This window comes from Cupressus sempervirens, chromosome 5 (assembly GCF_028749045.1).
Source record: "Cupressus sempervirens isolate cs-2001-9-10 chromosome 5, ASM2874904v1, whole genome shotgun sequence".
Lineage (NCBI taxonomy): Eukaryota > Viridiplantae > Streptophyta > Pinopsida > Cupressales > Cupressaceae > Cupressus > Cupressus sempervirens.
Genome location: NC_143122.1, coordinates 209,853,857 through 209,878,011, shown reverse-complemented (window position 1 = coordinate 209,878,011; position 24,155 = coordinate 209,853,857). Strand labels below are relative to the sequence as shown.

General features: G+C 34.7%; 1 pseudogene; it reads left to right on the top strand.

Moving 5' to 3' along the window:
- Nucleotides 1–6,538: 6,538 nt before the first annotated feature.
- LOC149555157 (uncharacterized) overlaps nt 6,539–24,155 on the top strand; it is a 32,273-nt pseudogene continuing 14,656 nt past the window's right edge.

The window sequence follows — 24,155 nt, the reverse complement described above, 5'->3', positions numbered from 1 at the left end:
AAGTGACTAGACATCTTTTAAACTCTCATTCAGTAATGAATATCTTCTCCTATCAAATAAGGGGTCAAACTAATCTCCATTCAAAATGCACTAAAGACAACAAAAAATCAAAATTATTATTTTTCCAGAGTCACCAAAACGTAGTGATTTTTTTTCCAATTTAAAAATCTATGATGTATTCAATTTTTTGGAAATTGGTCAAGGATAGCCATGTCCTCAAATAAGTCCAATCTATGAGTCCTCAAATAAGTCTAATTGACACTCCTTTTTTTCGCTCTGCTAGGGTTTCTTGCTTCATGCAAACTTTTAGTTTTCTATGTATGACTTTTCATCTGAACTTTCTTTCTACAAGCATCACTTCTCACACCACATTTATTGTGGGATTTTTTAAGGCTAGGATATAATGGCTTTGGCAAGCGGTGAACCAGTATTTTCTTGTGTCCATGTTGCTACTTCAGTTTGTCATGGCGCCGCCACAGAACAAATGCCCACACAAGTTTGTCCTGAAGGTTTCTCATGATGTAATCCTGAAATTATCCTTCCTTTGCAAGAATTTGATGATGTATGTGATTGGTTAGAACAACACACCTTGATAGGTTATTTTTTGGGTAGGACTCCTCCTGAAGCTATGCTCCGAGAATGGGTTAACAAGAGTTGGACTCCTCATGGAGTCCACCTTGACACTATGCAAAACCTTACCAAAGGTTTTTTTTAAATTTCACTTCACTAACTTGTTGCGAGCAGACACATTCTTTAACAACAGACCTTGGTATGTGTGTTCTTCTTTGCTGGATTTTCAAATATAGTCATGAGACTTCATAGTCTTAGATGATAAAAAGCTTAGGGTTCATGTGTGGGTCAAGTTCCTAGTTTTACCCCTGCCATGTTGGCCTTTCATTGAGTCCATTGCCAAAGCCCTTCAAAAAGTTGTGACCAAGGAGCCTAATAAATTTTTTAATGCCTGCCTGCAATGACACATTTGCATAGAGGTGGATCTTTCCAAGGATCTTAAGGATTCTAAGAAAATTCAAATTTGGACTTAAACCTTCTCCTAGAAGGTGCTTTACTTGAACCTCCCCAACACCTGTTATAGGTGCCAATCTGTAGAACACAAGATCAAGGACTGCCCTCTAGCTATGCCTAGGGTCAAGCCCATGCCTAAAGAGGCACCTGTTAAACAAGCCAAAGGGAATAAAGAAGAATGGGTTACTATTGGGCGTAAGGGCAAGGCTCCCTTGAATTCCTTTCCCCCCAAGCAATCCTACGCTGCGGTTTCCACAGTTCCTCCTATCCCTATAGGAGTGTCAATTCTAGCCAGTGTAGGGATGCAAGTGGCAAAAAAAGAAGCTACTCTCAAAGTTTTGTAAGTTTCAAACCCTACTAGCACATAGGGGATAGAGGCAGACATAGGGGATAAAGGTAGCTGCCAGGGCTTTTGCCTTGGCTGGGGTGCATACTACTCTTCCTGCTTCTTCCATAGCACCACCAATGATGCGACATTCTTGTAGTCCTCCTAGACATGCAGAGATACTAGAGGTGAAATGTCAAGCTATAATTTCAAAGGGATTTTCATCTGAATTCAAACATGTTTCTACCTTCTTGCAGAATAGCTACTCCTCTCTTGAGGATGAAGATGATATGGAAGAGTTCTCATGAACTTCCTATCATGAAATGTTCAAGGTCTCATAGACCTCCCTAGAAAGTACTATGTTCGGGATGTATGTCATAGACTTGGTAATTTAGATTTTCTCTATCTACATGAAGTTAAAATTTCTAGTTTCATGCTTTCTTCGGCATGCCTCGTAATTTGTCAAGATGGCATGATGTTTTCTTCCCAGCATGAAGCTGGCCGAGGATGTGTAGTTACTCTCCTATCACCTTGCCTTCATTTTGCTATTATTTTGCATGGTTCTAACCCCATGCATAGATTAATTTGGATTTTTCTTTCCATTAACAATCATTATTTTGGAGTCATTAATGTTTATGCTTCCAATGATGCTATGGAAAGATCCTAGATGTGGGCCTGGTTGGCTGACAATTTGCCTCCAGCTACTTGGGTCATGTGTGGGGACTTTAATATGGTTGAAGTGGCCTCTGAAAAAGATGACATTCTATCTTTTCACTAGACAACTGGGAAAAGACAAGCCTGGTATTACATGCATAGTAAATTGGGCCTTTTTGATCCCAATACCAACCGCTACCAGGATAGTGGGGTTTGGCACACTTGGTCCAACTTTTGAGCTAGCTCTGACTGCATATTAAAATGCCTCGATTGTGCTATGAACATTATGTAATCTTTTTTCTCTTTGTCTAAGGATCAAGATCTACTTGTCATTCCCCTACCAGATGTGATGTTATCTGACTAGTATCCCATTTATTTTGTCATTTCTTGACAAATAACTGTCCCGAAAGTGGCCAAGTCTCAGTTCTTCCTCAACACATTTGTGTTGATGCATGCTTCCACCATCTCACACATCCTAAGTGTCTAGAATTTGGATCCACATCCACATTCTCAAAGGGGATGGATTCAATGGTGGAATGATGCCATTACCAGAACTACCTGGTTCCTGCACATTTATGGGTGACAATTAGCTATGTTTAGAAAATGGTCATATGAAGCCAACATGCTTGCCTTCAAAAAAGCCTCTGAAGCCCTCACCCTCAATCCCTTTGATGTGGACTTAAAAATTCAGCTTGCCAAACTCCTCCATGGCAAACAAATTGCTGATAATTTTGCTGCTCAGGGAGCCCAGATCAAAGCCCATCTCCACTAGTTGGAGGTTGGGGACAAATCCTCGAAGGAGTTTTTTCAGGTTCTTCGTGCCCAAAAAACCAATGTTGGGATTAAAAAGATTAAACAAGGAAATGCTATTCTATTTGGTCTCCCTGCCATCCTACAAGCATTTGTTCATCACTATGAGAACATGTTTGTTTTGTAGGGAAATTCAGTTGCTCAGGAGGAAGCTCTCAAAAAGTCTATTTCTATTACTTCATACCACCTAGCAATTGAGAAACATGCTTTCTATGAGCAACTTCTTTCCCTTTGAGACCTTAAAGAGGTAGTCTATTCCATGACGAATGACAAGTCGCCTAGGTGTGATGGGTTTCCTTGTGAATTCTACAAACACCTCTAGGAGCATATGGGTCTTGATCTACACAAAGTTTATCTTGAAGCCTATCATTCTAAAAGCTTAGGAGCCATTATAAACAAAGGAAATATAAAATTCATACCTAAAGCTAGTGATCCAGAGGACATATGCAATTGGAGACCCATTACCCTTCTAAATGCGTCTTATAAGATTATTGCCAAGACACTCTCTCTCAAAATCAGGCACATGTTGCCCTTAATTGTGGGGCTAAAGCAAACTAGCTTCATCAAGTCCAAATATATTCAAGATGATAACATCATTACTATCTAGGAGGGAATGGAATGGGCTCGCAAGTCCAATAAGAAGGATATCTTTTTAACGATAGATTTTGCTAAAGCTTATGATCACATTGAATGGCCCTTCTTCTTGGCTATGCTCTAGGCTTTGGGTTTTGGCCCCAATTTCCTTCAGTCCATGGAGATGTTCTTTGGTGATGCTAATGTTTTCATTACCATCAACAATTCACAATCTGAGGCTTTTGGAATTTTTCATTCCATTAGGCAAGGTTGCCCGCTAGCTCTTGCACTTTATGTCCTTGTTGTGGAAGGTTGTGGCTATTTACTTGCACATTCTGTGTCCTCATGACTAGTTCATGACATTTCCTTACCTAAATCATCCTCCCAATTAGTCAATGGACACTTTGCTGATGATTCCTTTTTTACTCTTTTAGAGGATGATGAAAACATCAATAATACTTTAAGTTGCCTAGACACCTTTTGTCAAGCCTCTGGTTCTGCCATTCAATGGCATAAAACACTTTGCTTCCGTCAGTCATTTTTGCTAGCTCCACCTTGGCTCAGCTAGTTTGAGTGGAAATGGGTTACTCACAAGGAATTTTTCTACTTTCTTGGCATTCCTTTTGCATTCCAGGCATCGCCTATGGAACTTTGGAATGTTTTGCTGACCAAGATTAGCAAAAAGCTTGACTACTAGATCACAAAGCCACTCTCCCTCACTAGAAAATTCAAAATTTGCTCAAAGATTTTGGCGGTGACTCATGTGTATTATTCCTCTTGTTGGGCTCCATCCAAAGCTTCTTACATGAAGCTAGAAAGATTTCTCAAGGATTCTCTATGGGCCTCTAGTTCTGATCACCATGGCTTTCACAAAGTGGCTTGGGATTTTTGTTGTCTCCTAAAAGAGTCTGATGGTCTTGGCCTACTTCCCACTCAGAAACAAGGCCTTGCTCTTTATGCAAAATGCATTATTAAGGCTATTTCAGGAGATGAAGCTTGGAAGATTCTGGTTTGGCACTATATTTCTTCTGGCTTTCCTATTAATAGGCCTGCATTGAAGGGGATTGGTTTCCAAACCCTTCTCATCATGCATGATCTAGTGGCCATTCAAGGCTCATTCATCATTAAGAGCATATGGAAATCTTGGGAGGCTATTAAGCCCTAACTTTGATGGGCTGGAGATGAATTCTGCAATGGCCTCTCCTTGAATCAACAGAACATTTGGTGGTCTCCCCTATTTTTCATTCAAGGTACTCCCCTCACCAAGACTCAGGGGGCCAATGCTCTGTATTTTTTAAAACATGGCATCAGAATTCCTAAGGACCTCTTTTCAAGGGTCACCATGAGTTTCAAGACTTGGGAAGATATGCAAGTACAATACTGCCTTATCTGTTCAGATCGGTAGACTTTTGAACTTCTGCTTTCTTCCATCCCTGTTCACTTAGTTCATAAATTGGGGATTCATTTTGTTCACCCTTGGTGGCTTGATTGGAAGTGGTATCTTGCCACTCCTTTTTCTAATTACAAGCCAAGTTTGGGCTACAGGTGGCTTTCGCCTCATCTTTCGATGGTGGATATGCTAAATCACAGATGACATTTGCAATCTTCTCTTTCTCAATGGAGAAAATGCTTTGATACCATTTGGAATGCTAAAATTGAACCCAATATTGCACATTTTGCTTGGTGCCTAGCCTTCAAAGGTCTTCCCCTGGGGCCTCGGCTCAAACACATTGGGGTTCATGATCCTAGAAGTCCCTTTTGTGGACAACCAAAGTCTTTCTTGGATATTTTCTGGTTTTGTAAGTGTGCTCAAAATTATTGGCACTGGATTCATGATTTTTTAAGCCATTTAGACCTGAGTCTTTTTCATGGCACATGCTTCTACTAGGTGACTCTCTTAGATTTCCTCTGAAGTTCACCTAGATTTGGCATACCTTCAAGCTAGAAATTATGTTTTCTTTGTGGAAAGATAGGAATGTTATTCTTTTCGCACATAGTTTTTTGGATGTTAACATTGCTATGTACACTTAGGCATGCATGTGTAATAATGTAATTATGCAGATTTAGGCGCAAGCTAACAAAGTTTCCCATGAGGTAGCTCACCTACAGGAGCTGCTGAATCATTGGGGCAATGCTCCCTGCACTGTTGCTAGAGTTCCTCCTGATGCCTCAGTAAAGACCTTGATGCCTTATGGCTGCCATCCTCGGCGCCACTCCTCTGGCTGCCACTTGCACACCTCGCACTCCCAGGCTTCTTGCCACCACTCTCCCAGTGGTGGTGATGGTGGATGGAGGTGCTTCTAAACTTCTCCACCTCATGGTGGTTCTAGTTGATCCCTGGCTCCTCCTCCTAGTACTCATTGTGCGCATTCCCAGAAGTGGCCTCACTTGGACCTAGCGATCTCTCCTCCGTGGCCAAAGGTTAAAGATGCAAAGGCTGCCATTGTTACTGCTACTTTTGATGATGGTTTGTCTATTCCCAGCCTGCTCCCCAATCCCAAAGATGATTGGGGTTTTCAAGACAAAGATGATCCACCACCCTCGATTGGCACTACTTTGGCAGCCTAAGGTTGCCTTATATGTTTTTTTTTTTATGAATAGTTTCTGTTTCTAGCTGTGGCCATGTTTTTAGTCCACCTTTGGCTATGTGAACTCATTCATGAGGTGGTCTTGTATTCCCCAACACTTTTTTGTGAATTGTAATCTGAGTATATTTTAATAATAGAAAAGTACTATTCATCAAAAAAAAGAAAAAAAAGTCCAATCTATGAGAACCTTAAAAAACTTTTGAACTTTTATGCTCATCTAGATTTAATCACATTAAATTTGAATAGGATTATTAATTGGTTTCGATGGTGACTTTAGCTGGTTGGTAGGTCAGAGATAGTGTCTCAATTAATTACTTTGCAGGTCTGAACCCTCCATTAATTTTTTTTTAAAAAATCAATTACCTTGCATTGCTTATTGGCCACATATTCAGTGCTCAATTGAAGGAGATCAATGAATAGACGTGTCACACTATGCTGAATGGATTATTTGTGGTTAACATTGGATCCACTGCAAGTTTATACCATGTGTTCTATCCAAATTTGACAAACTACTTACAGTGACAAACAGTTCCCTTGTGAAGTTAGCCAAATCTCATTCAAAGCCATGCCACATGTTTTGCAACAAATCTTCTTCCAAAGCCCCCCATCTCTATATCTCAAAGCTACTAGAATCATTACTCTTGTTGCCGGGTTTAATGTTGCATTCTCGAAGGTCAGAGGTACCAATCTCACATACTCCAAATTTGTTCAGACTAGAGAAGTAAAAGAAGCCAAGAAAATATCCAGCAAAAATGGCATGCTTATTTGCTATGGCCCATCCTTGACCGCTTCATCACTGTTCTTCATTTCCAAACTGGAAAACATTGGATCAATAGGCCCACATCTGCTCACCCTTGCATCTACTTTAACTATACACTTCCTTAAAAGAGAATTGGAGGCAAGTGTGAATATGATATTGCTTCTCTTCTCTAATTAATATTGAATAGAAATTTACATCTATGTTCTAGTAGTTTAGGTTTAGATTGTGTATAGTTCTTTATTGTATTTTATTAAAATGGATTATGGAGTGTAATTGGAAATATTGATAATAATTTTTTTATATAATCTATGTCAAATGAATATAACTGCATCGCATGGATGGTAGAAATCTAATAGCATTAATAGAAAGGCACAGGCTATCCTTCACAGAGAATGCATCAAAAGTCAAACATTTGTTTTTTTCAAATCTTAGAAAATACAGTATTTTTTTTTCAATTTTTTTTGATGTTTTCAGTTACAAAACATAAGATAGTGAAGAAAAAATGGTGAAAATTTAAAGATCTATCTAATTTTGATTTTTTAAATTGTAGTCAAAGGTACATTTTGTGTAGAAGATAGCTGTATAGATTGGACATTAATATCATTATGGATGGTACCTCATTGGAAACACGTGGCTTAAACATCACACACTAAGCGTTGACCGCTTAGTGTGGTACTATGGGGTCCACTCCCTAGCTTCGTCCCCCATCTCCTCCATAATCTTCCAAGTTCCTCTGTAACGTTGTTACTCCGTAACCATGAAAGTAAACCGTAAAATCCAACATACTCCTGCCGTGATTGTTTCATTTTTAATCCACCTACTTCCACCCACTCTCATTAAACCATTTAATTGCTTCTCCATCCTATGTGCTCCACTCCATGTCTAGGTTTTTTATTTCTTTTACCATGATTTCAATTCGTTTCACAAGGGCACTGTTCAAGTTTTTTCTAGCCAATTCAAGGTATGTAATTTTAAATCCTATTCTCCATTTAAAATTCTTGTATTGCAAATGAATTGCAGTCTCATTTTTGTGTTTTCTATTAAAAACTAGAACATTTCTCGGTGTCGTAATTGATAGTTTGCATTCTATATTGAACGTTTAGCCACCTATGGCACAAATGATGTGGTGAGCCACATAATTCACTGTGTTGTGTCTATTTACATTTGCTTTTATTTTTCTCTTTGATGTGGTTTAATCTGCTCTTTAAACTCAATAAAATCATTCCACCATTTTAAATCAGGGGAAACAACTATTAAATAGCTACCAGACAACCATCAATGCTTGAAACTAGATCTTCTACTACTGCTAGCAGAGAGGAATCACATTGAATGCTACAGAATGGTATGAAGTAGTTGACGCGAGAGGGATACCAGATTTCCTCTATTATAGTAGCCAAAGAAATTATGGAAGTTGTCAACACAGCCTTAGCTTAGAACCAAGAAGAATAAAGAGCTAATGGGACAATCTAATGGAAAAATAGGGATATGAATAGTAGAAGGTTTTTGCAATAGCATTTTCTTCTGTGTATCAAAATTTGAACTATTTTCAAATTTCCCCTCAAACTGCTACAAGGTTGTCCACCTCTTTGTTTTGCTCTCTAGGAACACCCTAGATGCCAAATGCCTCAAAGTCTATATTCTATCTTTATAAAACTTGAGAAGACTATTCTTCGCTATACTTTGAGTTCTATTTGCATTCACGGATATTTCAATATCTTCAAATCACTATAGTAGATAAATATCCTCCTGTCTTGGCTCTAGATTCTCTAGACAAACATATAGCAAATATGGGGGAATTTTTATAACTGAAGTGTCTTCCAAAATAGAGGAACTTATCCAAAAGGTAAGGCTGAGATTTTGACAACTCCTACTGTCTTAACACCAGTACCATCCAAATTTACAACTCCTTTAAACACTAGTTCATACCTTATATTAGGCTAATTGGCCAAAACAATTTGGCATGATAGAACTACTAACCCTATAGTAAATCATATGATTATGAACAAGGTGATTAGAAATGACTAAGGAAATCCTCTTTTAATTGACATAGACTGATTGAAATTGCTATACTTTTGGCTGAAACATTATTTCACCAATTGAAGCTCCTTGGTGCCTGTTAAAGGAAATCCCTTTGTGCTGGCAAAGACAAAGCCTCCCACATAATGAAAGTTGTAGTCTATTCTTAAAGTAATTCATTTTAGAATTAATAACACAATTTTCCTACGTGATTCAAAACCTGAAGTATTTCCCAAATATTTGTCTTACATTCATGCAAAATTTATTATGGAAAGAGCAGGCAAAGCTAAGGCTATTGGCATTGATCTGAGGACAACTTACAACTGTGTTGGAGTGTGGCAACATGACAGAATTGAAATTATTCTGAATGACCAAGGTAACAGAACCACTCTGTCCATGGTTGCTTTCACCCCCAATGAAAGGCTTGTTGGGAATGCTGCCAAATTTTAGGTTTCAACTAATCCTACCAACATCGTGTTTGATGTCAAGAGACTTATTGGAAGAAGATATAATGATCCCTCTGTGCGGTCTGACAAACAATTGTGGCCATTCACCATTGTTCTAGGGAAGAATGACAAGCCTCTAGTTCAAGTGACTTTTAAAGGTGAGAAGAGAGTATTTGCAGTTGAAGATTGGCTTAAACTCTGAGCTTGAAGGGTCTTTCAATCTTAACTTTTTTCTCAAAATAGACATAGGTGCTGCTCTATGAATGCTTTAAAATTTCTTTATGCACTAGGCTTGATGGATTTTTCATTATTAATCAGTTTCTCAAAAGAGGTATTGGGGAGCACTATGAATCCTTGAAGATTGGCTTAATCACTAAAATTGATAGGCTATAATTGGAAAAGAGCTGAGACCATTTCAAACATAATCCATGATAGATATTGCTTCAACTCTCAAGAAGACAATCATACAATGTTGATAAGTTCCTGTAGCAACAATCAGATCATGTAAGCTCAAACTTTAATGCTTTTCAATGTAGGGACTACTATACCTGAACAATGTGATGATCACTATGATGTTCAAGGAAATAGGTGCATAATCCACCAGACATACAATCAAGGCAATACATGTTGCACTCGCTATGGTTGGAATCTCCATGAATTCTGTGAGGAATGAAGAAACTTGTTTGCAACAATGGCTTCAACCAAGGAGGCCCAATTTCATTCTCTTCCAAACTCAGCATCCTTCTAACCTGCAAGTACCCAATTCAAATATAACCCAAATTTGATTACCCATATGAACTATGATCAAATTCTTATCATCAACATTCAAAATCAGTATTCCGCCATGAATGCATATCACACAAACTAAAAGCCACCCACCATTGTTAAGGAAAACATGAAACTCAATCAGCTGCCATGAGAGTTGTGATAGTTTAAATTTGTAGAGGAGGTGCAAAAAAAAAACCAACATACATACCATGAGTTATTGGATTCTAATATTTTTTTGTTGTATATTAGATGGATGTTGATTGGTCTCACGTCATGGACAAAGGAGTTCAATGCCCATGTAGTAGAAAATATTCTTATGTGGATCTTTCATGGAAAAAATATGTACCTAAAGATTCAGAACTATTTTCAGCTTGGATTGAAGCTAATAGATTGAAAGATTTTATCGAGGGAGAATGTTCAAGGGACTCATATCCAACATGCTTTTACAAAAGTCATTCAAGTAAGCCCTCTCAAAGTTCCGATACAAAAGATAGGATTAATAGTTATCTGGAATACAACATGTAAGAGTAATATTCTAGCTAAGATTATTTATACTTTCAATTGTAAAGTAAAGAGTGTCTATAATCATTTTTTAACTATGCATATTATTAATATGAAGATTCTTCATGATTTCCATGGGTATTGGTGTACATTTGGGCCAGAGGATTTTAAAGAAAAAGATGCAACACCATTTGATCCTTCCTCTGTTCCCAAATCAAGGAAAGGTAGTAGACCTAGTCACAAACATACATGATGTGGTTGTACCTATCATTTTAGCACTCGAATCATGGTTCATAGGCCAAACCATGTATTGATATGGTACCATCAAGTTCAACATGTGGACAAGAGTGGCATACCTTGTCATGGTCAAATGAACAATGCATTTTTTGGATCAAGGTCCTTCTTTGCACCATTTATTAGTAAGAAATTACATCAATGGGTCAAATCATTGCTATTACTTGGCATACCTGCAGATGCAGTGCATAAAAAACATAAGCAAATGGTGCATGAAAAGATGACAATATTTGAGGGTCAATCTTCTAGGGATGATTTTATTACGATGGATGATATTGAAAATATTGATCGCAAAATTAAGTCATTAAAATACATGTATGATAGTAGTGATGCTCTTTCAGTGCAACAATGGGTTTTGGCAAACCCTGACAAATGGTTTGCATATCAAGAGTATAGTGCCACTATTAATGGAGATGGAGAGGTCCCATTTGTGCTAGGGATTCAATTGCCAGAGCAATTTGATTGGATGCTTCAATATGGCCATAACAATATATTGGCCATGGATTCTACATTTGGTACCAATGCAATGAAGGTATATAGTGTATTGCTTTGTAGATTTAACTTCAAAATATTTACAGTTAAAGTATAGTATTGATACATTATGCTGATGTCTTATGATAGTTTCAATTGTATACAATGCTTGCATTCGACTCAAAGCATATGGGGGTACCTATGGCATGGATTATTATGTCCAGATCTTGTGCACATGATATCACATATTGGATGCAAATTCTTCTTCAACGAGTTCACTTGACGAATATTAATCAGAAACTAAATGCATTCATGGTGGATGATGCAGCTGCCGAGATCAAAGCTATTAGGTATATTTTTTTAATCATTTATCCCTTTTTAATTTTTAAAAATATTTCAATGCCTCCTACAATATAAAATTTGACACTGAGTGAAAGTATTTATGATGTAGAGAAGTTTTTCAGTGTGATGTATATCTGTGCACTTGGCATGTTAGATGTGCTTGGCTAAAGAACTTGATTGCAAAGGTCAAAGATAATGCAATTAGACAAGAGATGTTTGATAGACTTGGATTTATCATGCATCATTCAAAAAGCAAGGATTCAGCAAAGAATGAGATTCACAATTTTATTGATGACTTTAAAGATGCACAGCCCTCATTCATTGAATATTTTAAGGGACGATGGTCTAATAGATTGAGTATGTGGGCTAGATGTTTACATACACTTAAACATGCAGGAAAAGAGACAAATGGTGCCATAGAGTCTTACTATTCACACTTAAAGAGACGATTCTTGAAAACAATTGAGTGTGCTACAAATCATCATGTTGATTGGTTGGTATATCAACTTTCAACACATGTTTATTTCTATTATTGGTGGGTACAAGTCAGTAAAAAACATGGTTTCTATAGGAACTTTGATATTGAAAAAATTGAAAATACATCTTGGGTTTGGGCTATGAAAATTTTGGATGAGCATGTTATATTCAATGACACTAATGATCACAGACAAGTGAAAGCAATCCCAATTTTCGATATGAAGTGTATAGCTCCTCACCTAGTCTATCTATGTGCTCTTGCAAATTTTCGATACAAGGATACATGTGTAAGCATGTGATGAAGGTTAACTTGATGAGAGAGAGACAAAGGCAACATCTATCTAACAACTTGGATGTAGACGTTGATAATATTTCTAATACAATTGGTTCTATAGAAGAAGGATGCTCCAACAATCTCTCTAATTATTTGGTACTTAAAAAACATTGAGTATTTTATTATATTGATATACAATTATTTGCAAACTACGTGTTTTAAATTTTTTTAATGTGTTGCAATATGAATGTAGGTAACCGATGCATTTGAAGAGATTGTAAATAATGAAAATTGCCAACCCTTGGAGGATTCTTCTGTGCCCGTACAAGTGAATTTATAACCATATCTTTGATGTTCTAATTTTGATTATTTGGTTATATAATTTCTAAAATATGTTTGCATTATTTTTGTAGACTACTAGAAATAGAGGTAAAACTGCACTAAAAGAAATGAGGCTACAAATAACACAAGAGTTGGACAAGTTACAAGAAATTTCAACTCACGCATCTGATTTGGTAACACTTACTTCCATTAATAAGAATTTAAAGGACTTGTCCAATAAGCTTGAGAGTGTGACATGTCTCATCCCAACTTGGATTAGACCATCCAAGTGCAAATCCATTTCACGTTGTACAAGATGGGTTTGGTCACACTATTCATCGACAAAGAGACTTGATTGAGTGCATGAATGTAAGGAGAAGATCAAGTATTTCAAGGAGAACGCCTATGTTTCCACCATTGCCACAAAATTGCAAGCGTCAAAATTGGTTTGATGATCTTGATAGGGAAAATGAATGAGATGAGGAACAAATGTAGATCAATGAACATAATTTTGATATGGTTACACACATGTTTGAAATCATCCAAGATACTATTATAAGAACACAAGATTTTATTTGCATCCATTTTTATTTCAATATCACCTATTTTTGTCCTATTTTCATTCCATTTCAATCAACTTTGTATACATGCAAGTAAAATAACAAAAAATAATATGTATCTTCTTGCAGAAAATGTTGATTTGTGAACCATCCAAGAAAATCTCAGCCAAAACGGCAATGCAACATCCTTATTTTGATGATCTAGACAAATCTCAATTCTGATTTTAAGCCAGATTTCTAAAAATGCCCAATTTTCATAAAAAAACTATTTAGGTATGTACATGATATGTGGGGTACATGATACTATTTTCATAGTTTGGTTGTGAGCTACATGGGATACCTATCTAAATTTCAATTTTCTCATACTTGGGAAGCATTTTTAATAATATTTAATCTTTTCTATTGAATATCTAGTGCTTGCATCTATCTCTAATAATATTTCAATCCTTTCTATTGAATATTTTATTCAACTGTCATATATGCTTTTTTCTTTTTGGGAAACCCTGTTTCATGAAAAAGATGTAGACAAACTTTTGAATATCTTGTAGAGAGAATATGTGTGGTTTTCTGCAATTTGTTTGTCTAAATGGAAGTAGTAACTTATAAATCTAAAGTTTCAATATTTGGTTGTAGGGTATATTGGATACATGGTACATGGCTGTCTGAACTGAAATTTGTTTGTCTAAACAGTGGACTAAACATGGAAATCTGAGTGCGTCATTTCAATTTTTGTATACTTTCTTATGAATTCTTTAAACTTGTAGTTATAACTAAAATATTTGATCTTTAACTTGGTCCTCTCCAACAACCAATCAGCATTCTCTTCAGTGACTGATCCATTTATCAATCCTCTTGTCATCCTTGCATAAAAGACTCAATGACACAGATAATAATGATAGTCATCCCTTCAATCAGCATTCTCTTCAGTGACTGATCCATTTATCAATCCTCTTGTCATCCTTGCATAAAAGACTCAATGACACAGATAATACATGCAATGGGATCTCCCCATAGTCACATTAATCACAGTAAGTGAGGAGGCCCTATCCATTCATGGTGTGTTCAAAGCAAAATGTTGATTGCACTTGATTCTCTATTAGGGACAGTCAAAACAAATTGACGTTCTTTGCCTTTAAATCTTCACAAAACAATGAAAATAACACATGAAATGAATAATGCTTTAAACCAAAAATGTATTACTCCATTTCTAATCAAATTCACATTCAAATGAATCATTTTCAACCACAAAAGGGTTGACTGTACCCTCACAACAACAACTATCAAGTTTGCAGAGAATTAAAGTTTATTGAATTAAAAACTGCATTACATTGCCTCTTCAACACAACAAAACCTCTTAAACTCCCTTCCACTTTCCCTACCTTCATACTCATGTGGATCCTCATTATATGGATCCTCTACACTGCCACAAATTGATAACAACCCAAATGACCAACTCCCAACTCCCTACAATAGTCTAAAACTATCTGTTTACAATTTGCAAGTTTATAAAAGTTGTCAAGTTGTTGACTACCCTTGTCAACTCAACCCATACATGGTATATTTTCATTTATTATTTAAATGCCTTCTAAATATCCTCTTAGGAATTCAATCCTCATATTTAGACCTATACTATCCCCCCAAATGCCCTTAAGACTTACATAATTGATCTTAATACAAAATTATCAAAGCACTATCAAAACATTATTAAAGGACCATTATATGGTCTTATTACATCAAATGACCCTTCAAGGTCGTGTTCATCCTTTGCTTCCTCTTAGAATCTATTCAGTGATCCCAGTTCCTTTTAGGTCTTTTTCCTCAGCCTTGGTGCTCCTGCACCATTCTCCCTGACTTCAAATGTTTCCTAGTCCCTAAGGAACTGTGCACCTAAAAAATAAGCATTAGAAAATGTATCTCCATATTTTGGAAATGTATGCTTCTTCCCTATGCATTTGTACTTGTCTTGTAGACACCTTGTATCCTCTTTTCCCTTCAAACTCTTCATGACTGTCCTCTCCTTCTTCATGTGCTAATCGATGTTTGAATCCACCTTTTTAGACTTGTTTTTCATGTTCTCATACATCTTATTGAGGTCTACATCCTTGTATTTCTTCCTAGATCTTCTTCTCTTTCTTTTAGGTATAGTACCCATAAGCCAAATCAATAGAAACAACAAACAGTAGCATATGCTTTCTAGCATGTAACCTTTACCAAACTCCAACAATTTCACCATGTTAGGCATTTCCACCATAGCGCCATGTACCTACAACAAAATCAGAATAAGAATACAAAAACAATCCATTAGATTGAAATATTTCATCTCCATATTTAGAGTACACATTCCTTGATGCATCTTCTCTTCATTCGTCATCAATATGCTACCTTCTTCATGCTTAAAAACCTCTGTTATTTTCTAAAATTTATCATCATCCTCTTTCCATTTTCCTTTGCATTCCACCTTATCCTTGGTGGTTATTTCATCAGCTTCATTCACCTGGGCCTTTGAGAAAAAAGTTTGACCCATTTTCTGCCCTGTTTTCAGTGGGCACAATATATCGCCAATCAATATCATACCTTCATCTTCAAATGTTCTTCTTTTCAGGTCTTCATCAGCAATTGTATTCTTTACCTTTGTTTGTGCTGATAGCAATAGATGAAGGAATGCAGCACCAAGAATTTGTTTTGGTTAAAGATTTGATTGGTTTTGTTTCTAACATTGTTATGACAGGTTTGCAAGAATTTTGTATTGTTCTCCATGCAAGTACTAAGGTTGTAGACATCTGTGAGATGGAGAATGCAAGAGTGTGTGCTTGGCACATGATACTTGTTTGTAGGTATAGGGTTACATTGACATAGATGATCCTCAACAAGAGGTGGAAAAAGAATGGAGGAAGAGGAAGAAAATTACCCAATCCAAAGAGACTTGGATTGATTTGATCCTTGGGAGTATGGTGCAAGGCACCTTGGCAAAAGCATGAAAGGAGAGCCATATAGACTCATGAACAACAAATGGTATTGATATATCTAGAGTTGAATGTAATTGAATCTATGATGACATTTTGTAGTTGACATATTTGGCTTGTCATAGTGGTTAAGGGTATTAAATGGTCAAAATGTACCTAAAGGGCTAAATTGTAACCAACTTATAACAGTCATTTAACTGACTATTACGGTTGGGTAGAGAATATCTAGCCTTGAAAGGCTTTATAGAGGGAATGTAGGCATGATTAGATAGTATGGAGAGATGGTGGATACCGAGAAAAGTATTGTAGTGAAGTTTTAATCAATAAAACTAAGTCTATTCTCTACAATTTACTCTTTATTCACGGTACAAGTATGAGATAGTGAGTTGAGGTAATTGTTTGCAATGTGATCTTAATGTAGGAATTATTTAGAATGTGGAATCAGTGGTATCCCACACTCCCTTTCATTCTTCTTATCATTTCATTGAGTTTTTGTTGAAGAATATTAGATTGGTGTATCAAAACCGGTGACTGATTAGACACAATCAACCTTTTATTGTTTTGAAGTTCTTAGAATGTTGAATCTCTCCCACCCTCTGTAATTCCTATGATTGGTGGGAGTGGATGAAGATGTAATATATTCTTGGTTCATACTTATCTTATGCAGGGGATTTGAGAAGAAGTGGTTGAAGAACTACAAACGGTTGTAGTGAAGTTTACTGACAGAGAACATGCTTGGATAGTGTCTAGAGAGGTTGAATAGGGTATTAGGGAGAAGGTTAGTTTGTCTCATAAAATTAAGAGTGATAGAGGAACCAATTTCTAGTTGTGATCTAAGGTCGGGTTCAAGGAAGTTGATCCATGTGAAAAGGCTACTAGCTTTAAAGGCTAAATGTGAGTCTTGGGTAGAAGATTGGTTATGCTGATCAAATGGGTTGTTGGGACATGGTAAGTAGGGCATGAGAAGACTTTTTATGAATTTAAAGTAAAGGTTGAAGTCTTGTGTAAAGATATGATGTTTGGAAGGCACTAGGTGTACTTGGGTAGCCTAGAAAGGAGGCCTTGGGGGGAATTTTGTAAAGAAGAAGTTGTTACATTTTGAAGTAGATTGTTGTCTGATATGATCAAGGAGGTTACCATCCACTACCTCTACATCAATGAGAGATATTAAAATAACATGGAAAGTAAAAACATGCATGAAAAACACTTAACACCAAATATGATCAATTCTGTGTTACTCGGCACTTGTTGATACTGATGATCGACACTACTAAAATTTAGATTGGCTTTGCACCTAAACATGCTCAACATCTATTGTTTACATGGAAAGAGACATTATAAAGGGAAAGAGACATTGTAACATCTAAACATCTTATAAACATAAGCAACATGAAGAAGAAAGAAATAAACACTCATGAAATGAAAAGAGATGCAACATATAGATATAACTATAGAGATAAAACATCATGAAATAAGAGAAAACAAGATTAAATCAAGAAGAGACAATAAAATATGCTTCCCACATAATATTTCAAAAAAATCTCATGTATAGGAAGAAGAAAGGATCTATGAGAAAGAAAAGAATAAGTGAGATTAAGTGAAATTATGTAGAAATTGGAACATCTCAAGGGTATAAGAAAAATGAAAACAATTGATAATATTGTGAGAATCATCATAGTGGAAAGGACATGAATATACAAAAATATAATCTTCAAGAGGCTAGAATTATGAATAGGATTTTTAAAACCCTACTCATTAATACCAAGGCCTAAGTTTTTATACTTTTATTTCATTATTTTTCCACATCATCTTCACATCTATTCTTTAAAGAGCTCACCCATGCAATACATAATCATTATGCAAGGACAAGAATTAAGCTCTTAGACATCTTAACATCTTAGGCCAAAGTTCTAATTTTCTCTATGTTCTCAAAATTTGCACATTTCCCACCATAATATTGAATGCAAATTCAATTTGGATAATCTTTGTTCATATCATTGATCTCAAAGTACTTATCAAAATCTTGGATCTAATTTAGGAATATATCAAGATTGAGCTCATCTTTAACATAGATTTTTGTTTGTTTGTTTAGTTAATGCTTCAAAAAGCCCATCTAAAGGGTTTGAAGCCCTAGCGACACCTAGTAAGTTCAGTAGTTCATCTTTTGACTCATAAAATAATGATTTGGCTTCAAGGTCATCTACCTTGTTAAACATTTTTTTAGCATTTCTTTTCCATAGATATATGTCTGGGGGAGTTGTAATAAGGAAGGAAACCCATGTAAAATATGTATGAAAGATGTACAAAGATGTAAATGTGTTTACAAAAGAAATTTTGAAAAATAAAAATAAAAGTAAGAAGCTACCGAGCTACATCAACAAACACCAGTCAAAACCAAGTTAAAGTCACAAATTGTTAATAGGGGGAGTTTTGACTTATATTCTGAGTATTCAAATTTTTTGTATGTTAAGTGTTTTTGTCACTAATGTTAAAGGGGAGACTGTTGACCTCATGGTCATTTCATTTGTCTATAAGTGACTTAACACTTAATCAATTGGTTACACTGCTACCAAGCTCTACAATTGCTATTGAGCTTATCGTACTATTAGTAGTGAAAACCAAGTGTTTCAGCTGATTTCAAGTCAATCAAGCAAATTACAATTCATGCCAAGATTCATAGTGTCTATCAAATATCTGAGATAGATTCCAGTGTTCTTTGAGCATTGCAATGTCTACCAAACTGCAATGGAAAAGTGTAGTGTCACCCAAGCATAGCAGAGTCTACCAAACCTTTTAGCATAAGTGATGAAGAATGTACTATTGACTGAGCCTTGTAGTGTCTACCGAACAATATAGAGCATGCACTATATTTAAGCCTTGAATTTAAAAAGGATTTAAATAGTGTATATGCACTATAGCACATCAATGATATTAATCATGTGTGCATTATAACATGCAAGCACTATTATGCACATGAGCTATCTAAATCATTCAATACCACCAAAGCCTAAGGATTGGATTTGTGTTGGGGATCCAACCCAAAGTTTTGGAGGGTCTAAACTAGTCTAAGACATGTTTTGTAGCAAGCATACAAAAAATGCTTGACTTTTGTTTTGTGATCTCCTTCAAGTTTCCTTATGGTTGAGTATTGATAAAATCAGGTTATATGATATTTTAGATCTTTGTGTTATCTATATAGAACAATATAGTTTATTTCAAATTCATACTATTTCAAGCCTTTCATCTATAATTTATGTTAATTTTCTCTCAAAAACTAATATGTACTAATTTGGGTGTTGGTTTTAGCTCATTCATCAAATTTTGCAACAAGTTAGTTTTTTAGAAACTAGACTCCATTCTACACACTTTCAAAAAAAGATATTTTGATTTTGAATTAGTTTTCACTAATTTCTAGGGGAGTACATAGATATTTCACATTTTTGGGATGTTTCCACTTACAATATTCAAAAAAGAAATACACATTATAAAATTACTTGAAAAAATTGGGGTAAATTGCACAGTGTTTGATTAGAGAGATTAAAGAGTTTCAAAACCAAAGTTAAAATTTTAGGGGGAGCACACTTTGCACTATGTTATGTTTTTCTTGAAAAATAGCACCACTTTTTATGGTCCCCTTTTTTGAGAGCCTAAAAATAAACCATTTCAAAAAAGAAAAAAAATTAGTAGTTTAGAAACTAGATTCAAAGGACTAAGTTACTTTTATTTTTGTCATATCATCAAATTTTGAGTGTAACATCTTCAAATACTTATAAAAATTTAGAAATTTCTGATTCTAGAATAAAAGAGGCCACTTGTACCCAACTTTAGGAACCACAATTTTGTATACTTACCCAAACAACCTAATAACATGCACTCTCAAGTTTTGCTGAAATTACTATATAAATTCATTTCTCCTCCTATTGTTAGAAAAAGGCTGAGAACTTCAATCTCAAGTCTCAAATTATAGACATAATAATGAATCTCCCAATCGTAGACAAATATTAAGACCCCCACCTATCATCTTGTAAATGATAGATGAAATAATGAACATAGTTTTTATGCAGCTAATCGATTTGGAGTGTTACCACAAGATGGAGATCCTACCCTTAATTTTTTTTTCATAAATTGTAATATTTTATCATGGAATGTTGGAAGATTATTTTATACTCATTCAAAGTTCAAATTGAAGGATACTTTATTTAAAACTAATTGTATTATTTCTATAATAAACTAAATGATGATTCAGAGGGTGCATAGGATATATTGCAAGTTATTAGCTAGGGACTATTTTTATTAGTTTTATTCCTCCTATGTAAATGTCAAAAATAAAAACTCAATAGTGAAACTAAAATGTTAGTTTCATAGTTTTAGTAGGCTAGCATAACTTAGTATATTGTTACTCTGTTTGTTAATTTTTCTTATATTTGGTTGTTCATGTGAAATATGTAAGTTATTCTAACTCATCCAAATAAATCATATTACTTGCTTATATAAATATATCTTTACCTCACATAGAGGCATATTGGAATGCAAGCTTTGTAATGTTATTTTGTAGAGAATATTGTAATTTAATTTTGTGTAAGTGATGCAAGAGCATCTTGGGTGTAAGAGTAATCTTGCATCACCCAAAAATATTTCATTTTCAGTTTTTTCTATTTTAATAAGGACTGGTAGACAGGGTGGTTACTATTTGTGGGAACTTGCTATTTTTAGTAAGTTTTTCATATCAACTTGGAATGTTCTCATTTTGTACATGAAGGTTCAGCTTAAGTACGAGAGATGCTATTGTAGATTTTCAGTGGAAAATTTTGCAAAAAAACCTTTAGGCTCACTGTTGGAGGCCTTCGAGTGCCAAGATTAGGTTTAAAAACAAGATGGAAGGGTGCTTGTGCCATTTTGAGCCTATAGATCAGAAGCTGGCTTTTCTGAAAATTGATTGTAATAGCCAATCAGAGCAATGGTTCAAGAGTTATGGCTTTCCGAAGTTGGGCTGCTGAAATTTCTAAAATAATTTATCAAAAATGTATTTAGCCGACTCTATATGTATTGTTAGGGTTTTTCGGCCCTAGGTATGAAGTGTGAACATCTAGAACCTTCTCGGGGGGCATAAAATTGCCTATTTAAGAAAGGCTTGAACATTGTCTATGACAACTCTAGGTGATAGTTCACAGCTTGTCTTGCAGATTTACCATAATGAAGGCACCCATGTGGGCTAGCATATTGTAGTTATGGATTTTTTAATTATGCATTTGCGACACAAATAAGAAGTCCATATTTTGTTCTGGCATTTTCTATTGTTTCTTTGTTTTTGTTATGAGTTTATGGTATTAAGGGGAGCACCCTTTATCAATAAATCTTTGTTGTTTTGTCTCCAAATCTCTTCTTAAGCTACTGATTAGATTTCTTACTTCTATATTAGTTGGTATCAAAGCATTAAATGATCATTTCCCAATTAAATTTTGATACTTAAATTTAGTTTTTTAAAGGAAAAAAAGGGAAATAAAGGAAAATTAAAATTAAAATTAAAATATCTCATCAAAAGGAGTATATTTTTGAAGTTTGTTCACTCAATTTAGAAGAGTTGGTCATTAGAAGCACTTGGAGGTGACTACTTGCAAAATTAAGCACTATTTTTTTAAAATGTGTGTGTGTGTGTGTGTGTGTGTGTGTGTGTGTTGTTAAGTGGTTTGCATAGATAGAAGTGTCTTTCTTCCAAAGAGTTTTTCAATCATTTTAAGATTTTAAATTTTGTTGAGAAATAAGAAAGATATGCCAATTTTGAAAATAACTTGTATTTGTAAAATCCAAATGGCTAAGCTATTTTGGTTCATGTTTTTGGGTAGTAGAATGTAGTTTTAGGAGCAAAATGTGGTATTTAGTTAAATAAAAAGCCTAGTTTTTATCATTTGCTAAGATTTTTCATTAACGGTTGTAGAATTTCATCTCCTCATTTCAAGAACATATTGTTTTTATCTAGGAAAATATTTCTTCTATTTGTGATCTCATTTTTGTAACATTTACTTTAGAAGAAATCCATAATGCTAAAAATTGATCTTGTTATAATAGTCAGATTCAATTTGTATAGTTTTTTCCTAGAGCATAATAGAGTGTTGACCCATACATTTCCATATTTTTTGTCAATTAAATTATTATTGGGAGGCTTAAATTATTTGATTGGCTTTAAATCATAATAATATGTTTGAATTTTTAGCTAAGAGAGTTGTTGAACTTGTCGGTGTGATGATATAGTAATTTAGTAGCTTTATGCTCCTGGAAGAGGCTTCAATAAGTTACTAAATAAAAATCCATGATGGATCTCAACATCTTATTGTGCTCCATAGTTGGGTCCTTGATATGGAGACTTGGTTTTCCTAAAATGGAATTATAGTTGAAGATAATGTTCCTTTTGCAAAATTAAAGCTCTCTCGTGTTTCTAATGTAATGGTCACTAAATGACAATATGCTCAGGACCCTATAAACCACATGAAATCAACTAGTCATGCCCTTAAAAGATACAATTTATCTTTCAAACTATGAGCATGCTTTGCACATCAAGTGGCTTCAGTTGCGATAAGGAGCTCACAAATGTTAGTGTGGGATTACATATATCAATTTAATCTCTTGAGAATACTCCTATGAGTTCAAGAATTTGTTTTTTCTTTAATCAAAATATTTAATTCTATGTTCAATCAATTCTAGATATAGAAGACATTATTTTACTCAGTTTTTTGCTCCAAAAGATTTAACTTGTCAACTACAAGAAAAAAAATCTCCAAAGATAAAATTTCTTCTTCTTTCTTTTCTTTTTAGTCCCATAGTCTTGATTCTAAGAAATGTATATTTTTTACTTATTCTAAAAACAAGGGACATGAAAAGTTTGAATGTTTTAAAATGAAGAAGAAAAAAATGTTTATTCAATCTCCTAATGAGGAAAGTAAAATTATTCCAATCAAGACATTCTGAGGATTAGAGGATTTATGATGAGTTGAACATTATACTCAATAAAGTCACAATAATGAATCATCATTTTAGCTTGAGAATGAGGCAATTTGTTTGTCACTCGTACTTATTCGACACATGATTTCTCTATAGATTGTATCATTGATAATGGCTCATACAAAAAAAGAATTCCAAAGTCCACTTTCCACAAACATCATTTATCAATGGTTTGTATCTTCATTTATATTCACTTGGGTTTAAGGATAATGATTCATCTTTACTCCCAAATTCATTGATAAGGTCATATATGATGTGATCACCACAGATTATTATTATTTTCTTGCAAAACTCTATGAATATGATAGGAAAGCTTACTAGGTACATTTAATAACACTAACACACTACAAAGGCTACATAAAGAGAATTATCTCATAAAGTATTCTAAGAGAACCAATCAATAAAAATATCTTGCCCTAATTTTCATTTGGCCACAATATTATAATTCTAAGGGAAATGCCATTATGTCTGAACCAAATTTGTTATTTTGGGAAAACTATGCCAAAAATATTCACATGTATTTTTCACGATCTTAAGATAGCTCCCCAAAATGAGAAATCGATCACTATATATATATTTCTCCTATTGATTACCAAAAAAAAAAAATTATTTTCCACTTATACCCCCCTTTTAGTTCACCATTTCAAAAATAACCACCTAATAAACCATTTATACTCAAAATATAAGAAATGTTAAAAGGATTAACAATAGTGCATGTTGAAGAAAATCTTTGTAGTGTTAATAAACATAATGTAAAGAGGTAGAATTTGGTAAAGTTATTAATGAATGATGGTAAATTAATTAAAATTTAAAAGTAGACAAATTAATGCACTGAAATTTGAGAGAGTTAGTAGTTTGAAATGAACAAAATAGTTGAAATAAATTTTTTTGCTAAAAAGTATCTTTCTTAAACATAGTAATTGATAATTAAATATGTTTCATTGTAGATAGAAGTAAATTTTATATGAACTCATTTTCCCACCTTTAATACAT